The sequence below is a fragment of the Saccostrea echinata genome, unplaced genomic scaffold (genome assembly GCF_033153115.1).
Source record: "Saccostrea echinata isolate AGI-Se365-2 ecotype Australia unplaced genomic scaffold, CSIRO_AGI_Sech_v1 ptg000029l, whole genome shotgun sequence".
Taxonomy (NCBI): Eukaryota; Metazoa; Mollusca; class Bivalvia; order Ostreida; family Ostreidae; genus Saccostrea; species Saccostrea echinata.
Genome location: NW_026889778.1, coordinates 34,741,309 through 34,757,111, shown reverse-complemented (window position 1 = coordinate 34,757,111; position 15,803 = coordinate 34,741,309).

Here is a 15,803-nt window from a genome sequence, read left to right as displayed (position 1 = left end):
TAAATGACATGAAAAATTCAAAAAAAGTCCTATTTGCTGAATTTTATTAGTTCACTTGCCTTTGCTTTGCAAAATTTTTAAACTTCTTTTGATAAAGGGAGGAACAAGGTGGCCCGAATGAACATTAGTGAAATTATTTTGTTTGTTATATCAACTAGTGAAAGAAGGCTCAAATTATTTCACAACCCATTTAAACAGGGATTCTTAAGTAACAAAAGGATTATCCTCTATCTAGGAATTACAGCAACTAACCAACCAGCACGTGCTCTTTATTATAACATCTTAATGAATACGAATAAAGAAATTGCACTTTTATAAGTTCAGGATAGGTGAACGTCCTCATACCATAGTTGAAAAAAAAAATGATCGTTTAGGTTTTTTTTTTTTTTTTTTTTTTTTTTTTTTTTAAAGTGCTATCCTAAGTTTATCTACGTACGCATTAAAATGAAAATGGGGTACAATTTTTGTTTATTCTCTGTAAAACTAAAATTTTACTAATTCATGGATTTATCTCCGGTATTGTAATGTTCATGTATGTTTCTATCGCTATATTTTAATTTAATTTTGTATTCATCAAGTACGTCTAGTATTTATGATTTTTGAAAAATAAAGTTTGTAGAAAATTTACCAAATATCGCCTCTATTAAGTTTTTTTCCCCACAATTTCTTTCACCGAATTTAACAGGGCTTTAAATTTTTGAGGTTTATTTTGATAATGCTAGGTAATAAATTCCATATTCCATCATCTAAAACAAATTATTCGTCCTTTGAAACAGAGCAGCAGTTTATTTTTTCCTTCTTTCTGAAATCATACTGGTTCCAGCTTGGATCTAAATAACATACTGCAATCAGCCTTTGCAAGTAGGCAGGCAGTTCACGACATTGCCTAAATGTGAAAGGTAAAGATAACGAACGGTGATCGATCTCAAAAAATCTACAATCAGTACAAATCCGTGAACAGGGTATGATGCATGGACCCCAGGAAATTCCATAGGTTGGTATCAGGTAACAGACGACCAGTCATTCCCGCCGTGAACCCTTTGTATTGCTCAGGTTGACTGAACATTCAAATTCATTGGCAAATTTAGAATTAAAATCAAAGGCCTAAACAACGTGCATGTCGCTTCAGTGATCCCAGTCCATTTCAACAAGCACGTCTCCGAACCGCTTCAATGATTACAGTCTTCTGATGCATGATTATCTGAAAAAATAAGTTGGACGGGTGCATATGCCCCCAACACGTACTTGGACGTGTTGAAACCAGATCAGAAAATCACTTAAATGCAATATTTTTTTTTTATAAGAAAGACTGTCTGAATGAAATATGGACGAGTGTAATATGAGTCTGACAAGAATATTTAAAGCTGAACATGACTAGGAAATAAGCATACGCCATATTTGATTTCCTTTCTCCTATATCAGCACTAATCTATAAAAAAAAAAAACCAAACAAACTTCGCATTCGTTACACCTAATTGATTTTACCTGTTCGCTGCTGCGTGTAGTATATGTATTTCTTACATTATCATTTTTGTTTACGTCTTATTTCATGGTACGTGCATTTGTGTTTATCATATCTCCTATTTGAAAAGCGGGGGGTGTATGTAGTGGGGGTGCCCGTCCGTCCGTCTGTCTGTACGTCCGTCCGTTAGGCTTTTGGGTACACATCTCTTATCCACAACTTCTCTTATACCACTGAATAAAATTTAATGAGACTTTCACAGAATCTTTGTTACATAGTGCCATTGTGTACCTCCTTTTTTACTTTTTGATCAGACACATATTTCGAGTTTCCAATAGTAAAACACAGACATTGCCATTCTTTCTATAATATTGAGAGGTACCCATCTCTTATCCGCAACTCCTCCTATACCACTGAATAAAATCTGATATAAAGTCATTTTGCACCTCCTATTTTACGTTTTTTGTCGGACACTTGTTCGGGTCTCCCATAGCAAAACATGGACTTTGCCATTATAAACACATGGGAGGCGGGGGTAACATTTTGTGAGCTGAGTTCTCACAGTACCTCTAGTTTACTTTGTAATGCATTGACCTGTGCAGTAAATGTCGAATATCTTTGGTAATTTTTTTCCTGACGTGGCAGAGGTATACAGATATATTTTTTTGTCTAGCTCACCCACATATATCACAATGACAATGAAGGAGACATATGTTCAGGTAAAGTCTCTACAGCAAAATACACTGAACCGTGAACAAAGCTGACGCTTATATAGGGGCTGGAGAAGGACAGCTAAAGAAGACATATATGGCAGAAAAAGATAATTTTCTTCCTTTTAGGAATCTTTTTCAGCTTTAAGAATTCATGTGAGCGTAGAAATCATTTTATATGACAAAATTAGACATGCTTTGGAGGCTGAGCATGACTACAAGAGAGGTGCATTTCTTCAGGAAAGTTTTATAATTTATAAAGGATTGTTGCTATGCATGTTTTAAAGGTTTTTTTTGCTTTTAATCAATACGCAAAAACTACCGTGTAGCTTTATGTCAGTCATAGACCTGGGGTCAGGTTACGGTCAGGACAAGGTTTCACGTTTCATTATTAATAGGTATATAATACAATTCCTCACAATAAGAACTGTAGCAGACAGTATAAAGGGTATGATGTGTAAACTTAATATCAAGTATCAATAAAGTACATATCAAACAGGTCCATATAGAAATCCATGTCAGTGGGCGGGGCACAACCTAGCAAATTAGATAATTCCTTGACAAGCAAGCAAGAGTAAATAAAGAAAGGTATGGCGTGTGAAACGTTGCATTATTATACTTTTTTGTTATTTTTATTCAAAGAATTTATTATTCTTCTTCTAAAACATATTCCTATTCGATAAAATGTTATTCCTATTCAATAAGTTGTTATTCCTATTCAATAAGTTGTTATTCCCATTCGATAAAATGTGATTCCTATTCTATAAGTTGTTATTTCTGTTCGATAATCTGTCATTTATATTCGATAAATTGTTATTCCTTTTGGAAGAAACATCATTTCTATTTCAAAATATATCATTCATATTCGATAACATGTGTTTCCTATTCGATAATTTTGTCATTCAGGACTGTTTGATAATTTTGTCATTATTATTCGACAATTATGTGATTTATATGCAATAAACTTCTTTTCCTAATCGAAAACATATCTATTCTTATTCGAAAATATACGGTTCCTGTTCGATAAACTTGTTAAGAATATCGATTAGGAATTGTTTGTTTTCGGATAGGAATGATATCTTTTTCAATAGGAATAACATATTTATCATTTAATTATCGAATAAGAATGACAAAACTATCGAATAGGAATGACAGAATTATCGAATTGGAATCACATGTTTTCGAATGAGAATAACAACTTAACGAATAGGAATGATAAATTATCGAATATAAATAACATTTTTCGCGTAAGAATAACAACTTATCGAATAGAAATAACATTTTATGGAAGAGGAATGATATGTTTTAGAACAAGAATAGCAAAATTTTTGAATAAGAATAACAAAAAAGTACAATAATGCAACGCTTTACACGCTATAGATAGGCATTACTATTGAGGGGGCAGAAAAGTAAGTTAGCTTCATTTCGTATTGTAAAGTATATACTGGCAAAATTATTTGGGGACACGCCTCTCAACCCGGTTCTTACTAGCCTGTTAAAATTAAACTTCATGTATCGAATTTTAGTCAGAAAATACAGATTGTAGTTGGTATCTTGATTTCATGTCCGAGAACTTTTCTGTTGAACTGTGGGTTGAATGGGATGTATCCCATAAAAATAAATATTAATGTAAGGATCAATATCCCAGTCGTGTTCTCCTCGGGATAAAAAGTGGTGTGGGAGTAGAGATTTCATTTAATATAGCTGTGATAAATTATCATATGTGAATAAATAAAGGGGAATAACTTCTCTCAAAGTAGAGTATTAATTTCCCTACATCATCAATGAAGCAAAGTATTTTGAGTGCACGGGCAATTATTAAGCAATTGTCATATAATACTAATGTCAAACCATATCAATCTGAATTTATAAAAATACTTTGTAAGAACAAAAAAGGATCCAGAAATATTTATGATTACTTAATGTCAAAAATACAGCACAAACCAGTTTGTGAAAACAAATGGGCTACTGATTTAAACTTAGAGTCAAATTTCAACTGGAAACATGTTTATGCAAACTTTAAATTGATAACAAAAGACTCAGGACTTATGTGGTTTAATTATAGAATTATTCACAGAATATTAGGTACTAATAAGTATTTATATTTGTCTAAAATTAAAAATTCACCACTTTGTTCAATATGTAAATTTGAACCAGAATCAATTAAGCATATATTATTTCTAATGTCCACAGGTTTCTATGATTTGGCTAGAATTGTCAGATTGGATTTTTCAAAAGTCTGGTAAAAGAATTGAATTTGATGTGAAAACTGTTATTTTTGGTTATCTGGAAAAAGATCACATGGTAATAAATTTGTTAATCCTGTTGGTGAAGAAATACTTATTTCAACAATCAAGTAAAAACAATAAAAAATATTTACATTTTATAAAAATAGATGGTCCAAGTGGAAATGTCTTTTTAATGTGTCTAATAGTAACTCTTAATATTATGAATGATTATGTATTGTATATCGGGTATTTATGTTTTTGTGTGTGTGTGTGTATAATTATGTATATATATATATATATATATATATATATATATATATATATATATATATATATATATATATATATATATATATATATATATATATTTACATTTCCAATGTCTTTGTCCGAGATAAAATTACAAAATGTAAAAATACTTTATTTCTACATAAATCTACTGGTTCATCGATAGGTGCGGTTAAAAAAAAATCACGTGCGGGGCGGGACAAATAGAGACAGAAGCGGGGCTATTAGCACGGGAATTTGCAGAATCAGGAGCATGTAAATATAAGGAATAACTGTCAGATTTTTTGGATTCATGACGATGATCAATCGATTGGCTTGCGTGATAATTTTATGCATAAACGCCTTCGGCGTTTATGCAAATTATCACGCAAGCCACTCGATTGATCACATCATGAATCCAAAAAATTAGACAGTTATTCCTTAAATATATATATATATATATATATATATATATATATATATATATATATATATATATATATATATATATATATATATATATATATATATATATATATATATATATATATATATATATATATATATATATATATATGTATGTATGTATGTATGTATGTATGTATGTATGTATATGTATCTGTCCAACAAGTATGAGAGTGGGAGAGAGAGGTGTATATGTTTTGCAATTACATAAATAAATAAAAAAAATAAAATTAAAAAAAAATCAATGGAGGTTTTCCCTACCCTACAAGCAGAACGCCTGAACCAGTGGCATGAATAATATTATTTAAAAAATAAAATGATGATAATAAAAAAAAAATACAATTCTTCGATACAATGATGATTTGGTTTGCCTGCTAAATGCCAAGAAGCAGACAAGATTTTCAAAACAAAATTAGTAATTAATAAATAAATAAATGTCACACTTTTAGAGAAAGCAACCTTATCATCATAACTATATACTTTGGTTGTTCTGCTTAATTCTCATGAGCAGTTCAAAGAAATAATGCATTTCCACTATATGACCAATAGAGCACTAACAACAGAACCAAGGGGTCATGAATTTCACAATTTAGGTAGAGGCATCATGTTCATTATCACTACAGTCATGTACTTGGTCTGCCTGCTAGATTCCCAGGAGCAAAGAACGCTTTCAAAGAAATTATGCATTTTCACTGTACGATCAATAGAGCCCCTAACAACCTAACACCAGAACCCCTGCCCCAGGGGGCTTTGAATTTCAAAATTTAGGTAGAAGCTCATTGCAATCATGTACAGTACTTAGTTGGTCTGCTAAATATTCAAGGGATTTTTTTCCCATAGAATTGATGCTTTTCACTATTTTCAATAGGACCCAACCCTAACAAAAGATCTTCTGACACAGACCATTAATTTAACAATTTAAGAAGTTCCTTTCCTCATCATAACCTTACACTTTACATGGTTTGCCTGCAAAATATAAATGGGGAGAAGAAGATTTTATAAGAATTTATGCATTTTCATGATATGACCAATACATTCCCATCCCCATCCTAACTCCGAAACCCCTTATCCAGGGGCCATGAATGTCACAATTTGAGAAAAGGCTCAATGCTTATTACAATGATGAAAACAGTTTGGCTGCTTGGTGTCCAGAAGTAAAAAAGAACATTTTTGAAGATTACATTAATTTTGGGGGTTTTGACCTCAGCCCTTAGGCCCCACCCTTTTCATTGTAGACAATTATCAGAATGAACAAAATAAAGTCATTATTTTTCAGAGATATTACGTGAGCCTTGTGAATGTTCACTTTACTGTCTAACAAAAATAGTTTAGAAGAACGCTTTTTATCATCTTTCTATGAAATTCACAGTCGTTAAAATTGTCGAGTAAAAAGCGTGTCACGATTGTTTTCAGGATAATCAAAATTTATAAATAATACCACTATATTAGCGCAATATACCAGTACCAAATTAATATTTAAGTTTTATGGACTCTTAAAGGGACAGTACTGCGCATCTCATCAAAAAACGACTAAATAAAATTTCCCGATTGTGTTTGGAACTTTTTTACTACTCATCAATGTATAAACTTTTAGAAAATTATCAGGTTTCATAATTAAGTGATTTTGAATATATCATAGCAACTGACAGACCTCAATTAAATGCATTATCTTGTGAAAATCGGAGAAAGGTTGAAGTTACAATTCTATCCAACAAGTTAAGCAAGATGTAAACCGTAAGAAATGCAATGATTATGGCTCAATTAAAATAAGGTCTCTGAACAAAGGAGGGCTGTTCAAACCAATTGTGCACCTCGTACAAGGCACATTTATCCAAAAGAGGACAAACCTGAAAAGTTATATTATTCAAGAAGTAAACAAGTAGATTTTATACATTTGTAAATTTCTGTGGCCTTAAAGGAAAGTCAGTTCATTTAGTTACATATCCTTTGATCTTTAGGAGAAAAAAATATCTTACTGATTATTGACTACAAAAATTGAATTTGAAAATCTAGGCCACAAGTAGTATTTATTTGAAATTTGGGCTTCTTCAAATGTGTTCCCATGCAATATTATGAACCCAAAACAAATTGTACACTTTTTATGCTCTGCTTGTACCAGTGACTTTAAACTTGCGTCAAGGAAAAGGCACCGCCCTAATCATGGACACCTTGTTCTTAAGTATGACCTTTACAAGTTTCATTTGCAGAATAATGGGCAAGATATTATATCTTAGAAATCCATTTCCATAAAATACATGTATTTAACTGAACATTAATATGACAGTATCTATGAGTTACATTCATTGATGTATACTACCTCTTTGCAGAAAAAACTTCTTGTATTCTTGCATTCACCATCCATTGCAGACTTAACTGAATTTATAATCAGATGGCTTAAATCTTCTATAAACAACCTTGCTTTAATTAAGGTATGGACTGAATGCCATCCTTAAGTCCTACCACTTTGTCTCCGTGCAAATAACCTTGAATCATGACATCCTCTTAGTCATTTGCTACTCATATGCCAAATTATGAAGCACTGGATGAAATCCCGCGGGGACTTGAATTTATACCACAACTGACAGAAAAATACCAAGAATATATATTGTAGTTTCTACTGACAACCTACAGGCTTATAGCAGGAGGAAACACTTTGTTCAAAATCCCGCATTTAGCTTTGGAGCTGAAGTAGATGTACGTCACCACCCCATCCCCCTTTTTAAAAACTTGAAAAATAACAATTTCAGTAATTGGCGTTTATTGTGAAACATGTTATACTATGTTTGGATATTGTACTTCAGGTGCTCTTTTTCATTTCCGTCAAGGATAAAAGCATCGAATATGAACATTTTAATGATTTTTTTGTAAACGTTACCTTTTAACGCCTTATGAATAGGTCGAATATTTGATACAAACACTGTATTCAGGAAAAAAATTGTATTTGAACAATACCTTATTCATGAATTTTCTCTTTTCATGTAGGCAAATTTATTACGAAGTACAAATTTACTATGCTCTCAGTGAAGAATATACAAATTTTACTGATAGATTTATTAGGAAAACCTATTATAATAGTCTTTCGATATATAAATATATTCACAACTTATAGTGTTGTCAATGATTTACCATTATTTCAATTACCATTCCCACAAAAGCTTTTTTTAATGTTCATGCAGCTACAATCACCTCATTTTTTTCTTTTTAACATCGGGCTCGATGCTATATGATGTTTTAGAAGTTTCCATAAATATTAAGATCGGTGAGTGACGAAAATAATTTGCACATTTCCCTTTTTAATCGGTTATCACAACTTATTTCCTTTATATCATTTAAATCAAGTTTTTATTGAATAATACAATGATGACGTTTTATGAAATAAATAAACGATTGCTTGTTGTCAGTTTCATTAGAAATTGCCAGTAACTTAGATCCACCAACCGGAACCGCCACAGTACTCACGTTTTTGCTATTTCATGGCTGTTTATAGAAAATGAAAGAAGACTTTTAATTTAATCTACGATACTTACTATGCGAATGAAATCTGAATATAGTTTACGGACATCATCTTATATCTAGTGTATTCACAGAGGAGTTAGTAAGAACTCTGGTGCACACGTTTCGGAGTTTATTTGCAAAATTTATTAATTTATAAGTATAGATTCATGTTATATATGATTTGAAAGTTGTGAACAAGGTGAAAGTTTCAGGCAGATTAAACATAAATTGAATTCATTAAAATCAACTGCTATCAGTGCTTACAGTACTTTGATTGAAAACGGTTTGTTTCATTTGTCTTTAATCTAAAATTGGACTGAGTCACGTGACCCCATACGTCTGAACACTTTGTCAGAATATAGGAAGTGTATGCATTTCCGGGTCCATCTAGTGCTTACCAAACCCCTATCTTTACTCTTCACGAAATATTAAAGGCTGTAAAGGTACTGTGCTACAGGATATTCTAGAAGTGGTGTAAATCAAATGTGGATTCTCAAAAACTCCAAAGAACTTACAAAATTTTCTAAAAGTTAGTAACATAAAAACGTATGACTTTACACTTTAATCAACCATTCCTCACGACAAATTAAAAACTAGGCTTTTTTATATCATAGACACCTCTTCAGTAAAATGAAATATGAAAATAACGAACAGTATTCAATCTCGAAAGTCCAATGAAACGATACGAGTTTGGAGCAGAACAAACACGGACCTCAAAATTTAGAGGTGGGATCAGGTGCCACGGAGAAGCGAGCATCCTCTGCCGACCGGTCACACCCGCCGTGTGCTCCTTGTCATGATCGGGAAACAAAAACCGGAAATATCCGTAGACAGTTCAGTGTATAAATAACGGCCTAACAATCAGTATGAAAAACTTCAGTCAGCATTTGACTCAATGACAGGTTGTATATGCTGACAAGGTCATTGTATCGACCGAAAAACTTGCGAAAAGATGACTTCAAACGGGACTGCTGATATCCTTGTTTCGTAAACTTGTTTTTCAATAGCTTGCCTCGTTTTAGAAATTGCCCATACGTAGAGCATGCTCTTGCATATCGAATCAACTGAGAGACATAACCCCGTATGCAGGTGATAAGGGTATATTGCTACATAAGTAAGGGAAGTTGACGATTGAAAAGTTAATTGAAGTGATATCACGTTTATCATAAAGCTTTGTTGTTAGGTTACCATTAATGTCTTTTTCTAGTAAAATATCTAAATACGAAACAGATGTGTCAGAATCTGTGGTATCTTTTATTTCAAGCTCACTGGGATATATCGAGTCGACATATGAATGAAAGTAACTATTGTTAATTGATAATACGTCGTCGATGTATCTAAATGTCAAGTTGAAGGCCACAGCAAGTGTTTTCTTCTTCTCATGTAGACGTTTTTGAATTAATTCTGCTTCATATGAATACAAAAATAGGTCTGCTAATAAGGGGGTAATAAGGGTACCCATGGGAATTCCAACAGATTGTTGGAAGACCTGATCTCCAAAAACTACATAGATATTGTCAATTAGAAACTCAAGCATCTTTTTAATATCAACTTCAGAGTACTTGTGTACAATCAGAGTGCTTTTTATCAAAATAATTTTGTAAATGACCAATGACAAGGTAAGTATTTTTACGAGTTCCATTTTTATTTAAAAAGCAGCTGTCTATGATGTCAAAAAGCCTGGACTTCAATTTATCGTGGGGAATGATTGTATAAAGTGTTGAAAAGTCGTACGTTTTAATGCTATTGATTTTAGTAAAATTTTGTGATTTCAAATTTTCCAAAAGTTCTTTGGAGTTTTTAAGTATCCACATCTGATTTACACCACTTCTCGAATATACTGTTGAACAGTACTCCTGAAGTTTCTCCTTCATTACAGTAAATATTTTAGTGAGGAGTAAAGAAAGAGGCTTGATAGAACATTTACTGGAACCCGCTATGTATCTTTGTTTGTAAGGATTTTTATGAAGTTTAGGAATCGAGTAAAGGAATGGTAATTCAAATTCATTTTGATTGTTGGGAATATCAAAATTATCTATAACCGACATATGATTTTAAAGAATTTCCTCCTTAGAAAGGGAGGTATGGGTGTAAGCTGGATTTCCACCCGTAGAATTAAATCCTAATTCCTCTAAAATACAATTCAAATAATGAGCCTTACAGACAAAGACTATGTTGTTACCAGCTTTGTCAGCTGGGACCAGTAAATACTGATCGTGTAATATATGTAATTCCTTTTTCACTTCTGAATTATTAAAGACAGAAGGATAAATAGTTTTCATACAGTCCCTCAATCGCTTAATGCGAGATTTCAACATCCATCTGATGCTCTTAATCCATTCTGACAAAGTGTCAATGTCTTCTTTTTCGTGTTTAACCCATCGCCTGGCGTAATCTTCCACAGAATTCATAATATTCATAAAATTATGACACCAGTTGAAAGAAAGGGGTTCCCTAAATTTTGGCCCTTTTAAAATAAGGGATTTAAGGTCCTCATTATTAACTATGTTGACATCACCAGTAATGACGTGTCCAGCAGGACTATAGTTGTAGGGTGAAGAACATGAACACGTAAGAGGGTTATGATGTTCGATATCTAGGCATTGTAGAGTTTGTTTGTAATTAAAAAGTTTGGAAGCAATAGTCGATGTATATTTATAAGAAATACAAGGTGTGGACTTCAACTTGAAATATGGTGGAATACAAGACTGGACCCTTTTGTGATTAAGAATATTACTAAATATATTTTACTGCGTCGATTCCTTCGTTTCCAAATTGAAGTTTAAGGAACAAACGGGTTTTTTGTTCAGTGTTATCTAAAAATGGAACTCAGATGTTTTCATATCTTGTGATTAGTTATCAACAAAATTTCTATTTTAAACATCACTTTTTCACAATTCTGTACACACAATTCTGAAGTTGATATGCTGGAGTTCCTGATTGACATCATCTATGTACAGTGTAGTCTCCGGGGCCATAAAACTCAGATGATTCCTTAAGCTTCATATATAGATTCAGAGAGACTACAGCAAGACTATTAATGAATAAAGTAAATTATTCACCGGAGTGTAGCTAGGAAGTGACTGGCAGGTGGAGACATGGTAAACAGGAAAATTAGGTTACATTTTATTTTTCACTACTGTATAATACCATTGGGGAAGCAGGTCCGTAGTAGGGGGGGGGGGCACTTTTTTGAGAATAGTCTATTGCTGTAGTTCAAACATATGTCATCTTCGCTAGACAAGGGTTTCTGATCCGCTTCTCTTCGTAAAAAGGAGAATAGCGGATCAGAAACTCTGGGCTAGCAAAGATGAACATATGCAACTTAAAGCATTTGAAAGAGAAAAAGTACTGAAAAGTTAGAGACCCCCCTCCAATAAATAAAAAAAAAAATAAATAATAAAATAGGAGTTTGGGATTTACACTTTCTTTGCTTGAAAAAGACCAAAATTTCAACTCGCAATTGGAAAACACTATCATTTTTTCATATATTTTATAGATGAAGAACAACACATATATATGTCCATTATTTTCTGTTACTTCCATGTTCACATTTACAAACAATTGTAAAATGGAATTCTAGCTAGGTTTCTCAAAGCCAGTCTGTAAGACTATTTGCATCTGTATTAATTTGATGTACTATCCCTTGTAAATACAAAATTAATATCAGGTGGATTCTCTGGCTAAAGATAAAAGTTACAGGTGTTCACGCGTGAATCGCAAAATAGAAACTCTGTTTGTCATTTGAACTTTGAAATGCATTTAATAGATGCTGTTCGTTCTTCTTATCCCTGAAGCGCTGATGTTCTTTGCAAACATTTTGAACTTGATACAGACTATACCCTTTATTATATACATTGTATAACTTTGAATTTCTACAACAAGTTGCAAACTCACCAATATCAAGACCACTTTCTTTCTTATTAAGAGCATAACCGGAACATCTTACTTTGTTTCCAATTTTTGTAATGTATTTTAATAAAAAACAATAAAAATTACTTTCAATTGGTTTTACATGAATGTAATTTGGATTTATTGTGGAATGCTCAGCATGTTAATAAATCATGCAAAATTGTACATTTATTGACTGGGTTCGAGGGCAACATGCGTTTTGTCGGACCCAAGAACCAAACTGTTTGCCTGAGGCCGTTAGGCCGAAGGCAAATAGTTTGGTTCGAGGGGTCGACAAAACGCATTTTGCTCGAGAACGCAGTCAATAAATGTTTTGTTATACCTTTTATTTATTTATTTCATTATTTTTTTGTTGTTGACATACCTGTATGTCGAACACCAACGAATGCAAATGAGATTTAGCTGACCCCGCCCATTATGTGACGTAAGTGGTCCAACATCTCATCGTCAGGTCCAATATCTCACTCCGCGGTCAAACATCGATTTTTTTTATGCCCGGTCAGTAAAACATTGGAAATGTTAGACTTTTATTAGTATTGATTTATATAGGGACAAATTTTTAAAGGTATGACAAAGGTATGTTACTTGAGAATACACTAAGGGATAGTTTTATCCAGGGTTGGCATGTAAATTTAGTAAATTCTCCAAAATTAATGGTTTTGAGAATTATCTAAATACATGTAAATGTATGTTACCATCTGATCTTAGATTATTCCTTTGCATGTGACAATAATAATTTGCCTATTGAAGCTGGTAGATATTATAGTATTGATAGATCTTAAAGGTATAGTAATCTCTGCAATAACAAAGAACTTGGCGAAAAAAGTCAGAAATTTATACCTAGTAATAAAATTAATATGAATCAAAACACAATATATTTTTATGATTTTATGAAAACTTCTTATTTACATAAAGTAATAAGTTTAGCAAAGTTTTGTAAAGCTGTTCTAAAATCATTTCATATCTAAACTTCCTACAACATAAACATTCAATGTTTTCTAACAACTGGCAGGACTGAATGTCATAAATCTTTTTGTTGTTTATTTTATTAAAGGCTTTTTATCACGTATCTATATTTCTTAAATATGAAACAATATTATATTCTTGAAACAGATAATTATCGTTTAATTATGAAATAATTTTGAATATAGTCATAATTAGGCAATAAAACGCCAGTAATATTGAGTTCTCGAAGTAAAAAAAATAGGGGTCACGTGGTACTGAAACGTCATAGGTGTCAATGGTCAATTAGATTGTTGGAATCGACTAAGACCAAATTTTATTGTACTTATAACTTTCTAATTTACATTATATTGAAGATGGTTTTATTCTTTTTAAAAGGAATGTAGAAAGATATTTTTACAATAGAAATTTTATACAGAATCATTAATTCTGCAAAATTTTACAATCAATTAAAGTTTTTGGTCATAGTCGTAAGTTCTTTTGTAAAACGGGCCCCTTCCAACAACCTTCGAAGTTCACATGGGTACCTATTACGCCTATTTTTGTATTCATATATGAAGCAGAATTTATTCAAAAACATACAAGAAGAAGAAAACACTTCATGTGGCCTTCAACTCGACATTCAAATATATCGACGACGTATTATCAATAACAAAAGTTACTTCCATTCAAATGTCGACTCCATATATCCCAGTAAACTTGAAATAAAAGATACCACAGAGCTTGACACATTTGTTTCATATTTGAATATTTACATTTCCAATAAATTTCCCCTATAATTCTTTACAAATAAGAATACAGTTCATTTTCTCGATCATGAACTAACATGCATGGGCATGAATATCTCCATTGTTACGTCATAATACCTTACTTGACGTCAAAACTATAGTGCAAACTGTTTTGCTTTAAAAATGACAGTTGAGTGGTGTTATTTGTGGCAATTCATCAGTAAAAATAATGTAAATATAAGAAATGAATTTAATTTTTTGAAGATTCATGAGGTACATGAACTACAACGCTTCACGCCGGCACATTTATCATGAAGCGCTAACGCGCTTCATGAAATGTGCCGGCGTGAAGCGTCGTAATTCATGTCCTCATGAATCTTCAAAAATTAAATTCATTTCTTAAATATTTTATGTTAACCATTTTATGTTAATCTAACAGCACAACTTTAAGAAAACTTGATGACTTCAACTTTTCTTTCGTCAATTTCCCTTACTTATGTAGCAATATATCCCTAATACCTGCATATGGGGCTTATGTTTCCCAGTTGATTCGATACGCAAGAGCATGCCCTACGTATGAACAATTTCTAAAACGAGACAAACAAGTTGATGAAACAAGAATACAATCTCGTTTAATGCCATCATTTCGCAAGTTATATGGTCGACACAATGATCTGTCAGCAAACACAGTCTATCATTAAGTCATACATCATACTAATTGTTAGGCAATTATTTACACACCGAATTGTCTACGGATCCCCCCCCCCCCCCCCCCGTTTTCCCGATCATAACAAGAAGCACATGGCGGGTTTGACCAGCCGACAGGGGATGCTTATTCCTCCATTGCACCCGATCAAATCTCTTCTGTTTTTAGAGGTCCGTGTTTGCTCTGCTCCCGATTTGTAATGTTTCAATGAACTTTTGAGCTTGGTTACTGTTCTTTATCTCCATATTTCATGTTATAACAAATTGATAATCTATTATAACAAATTCATAATTTGGTATAACAAATTAAAAACTTGTTATAACAGATTGGCAATTTGTTATATCGAATTACTTATCTGTTATAACAAATTGATAATTAGTTAATAAAAATTGATAAAAGATACTGTTGCAGTCCTAATACGCTTCAATAGTTTGATGAATGTTATCAAGTTTAGCAAAGTCCAACACAAGGGATCGACTTCATTTGTCCAAGATTGGCCTATGACCAGTCATATGACCGGCGTAAAACGGCGAAGTGGTGAATGAAGTGAACCGGCGAATATTGCCAATATTAATCTCGGGAAAGAGTTAAATAATTCGGAAATCAATGTTAAAAAGACATGGACCTTATGAAGAATTTTGTTTTACAAATTTAACAATAGATTTTAACGGTATGAATGATAATTTGTTTAATAAATGCAAACAATCAAAGAACATGTATGCCGATTTTTGAAAATTAAATGCCTTTTTACACCTCATTATATCTTCCCACCATATTTCTAAAACCGGCGTATCATTACCGCTACATTTTCAAAATTGTCATTACCGCTACATTTTCAAAATTGTCATTACCGCTACATACTCATTA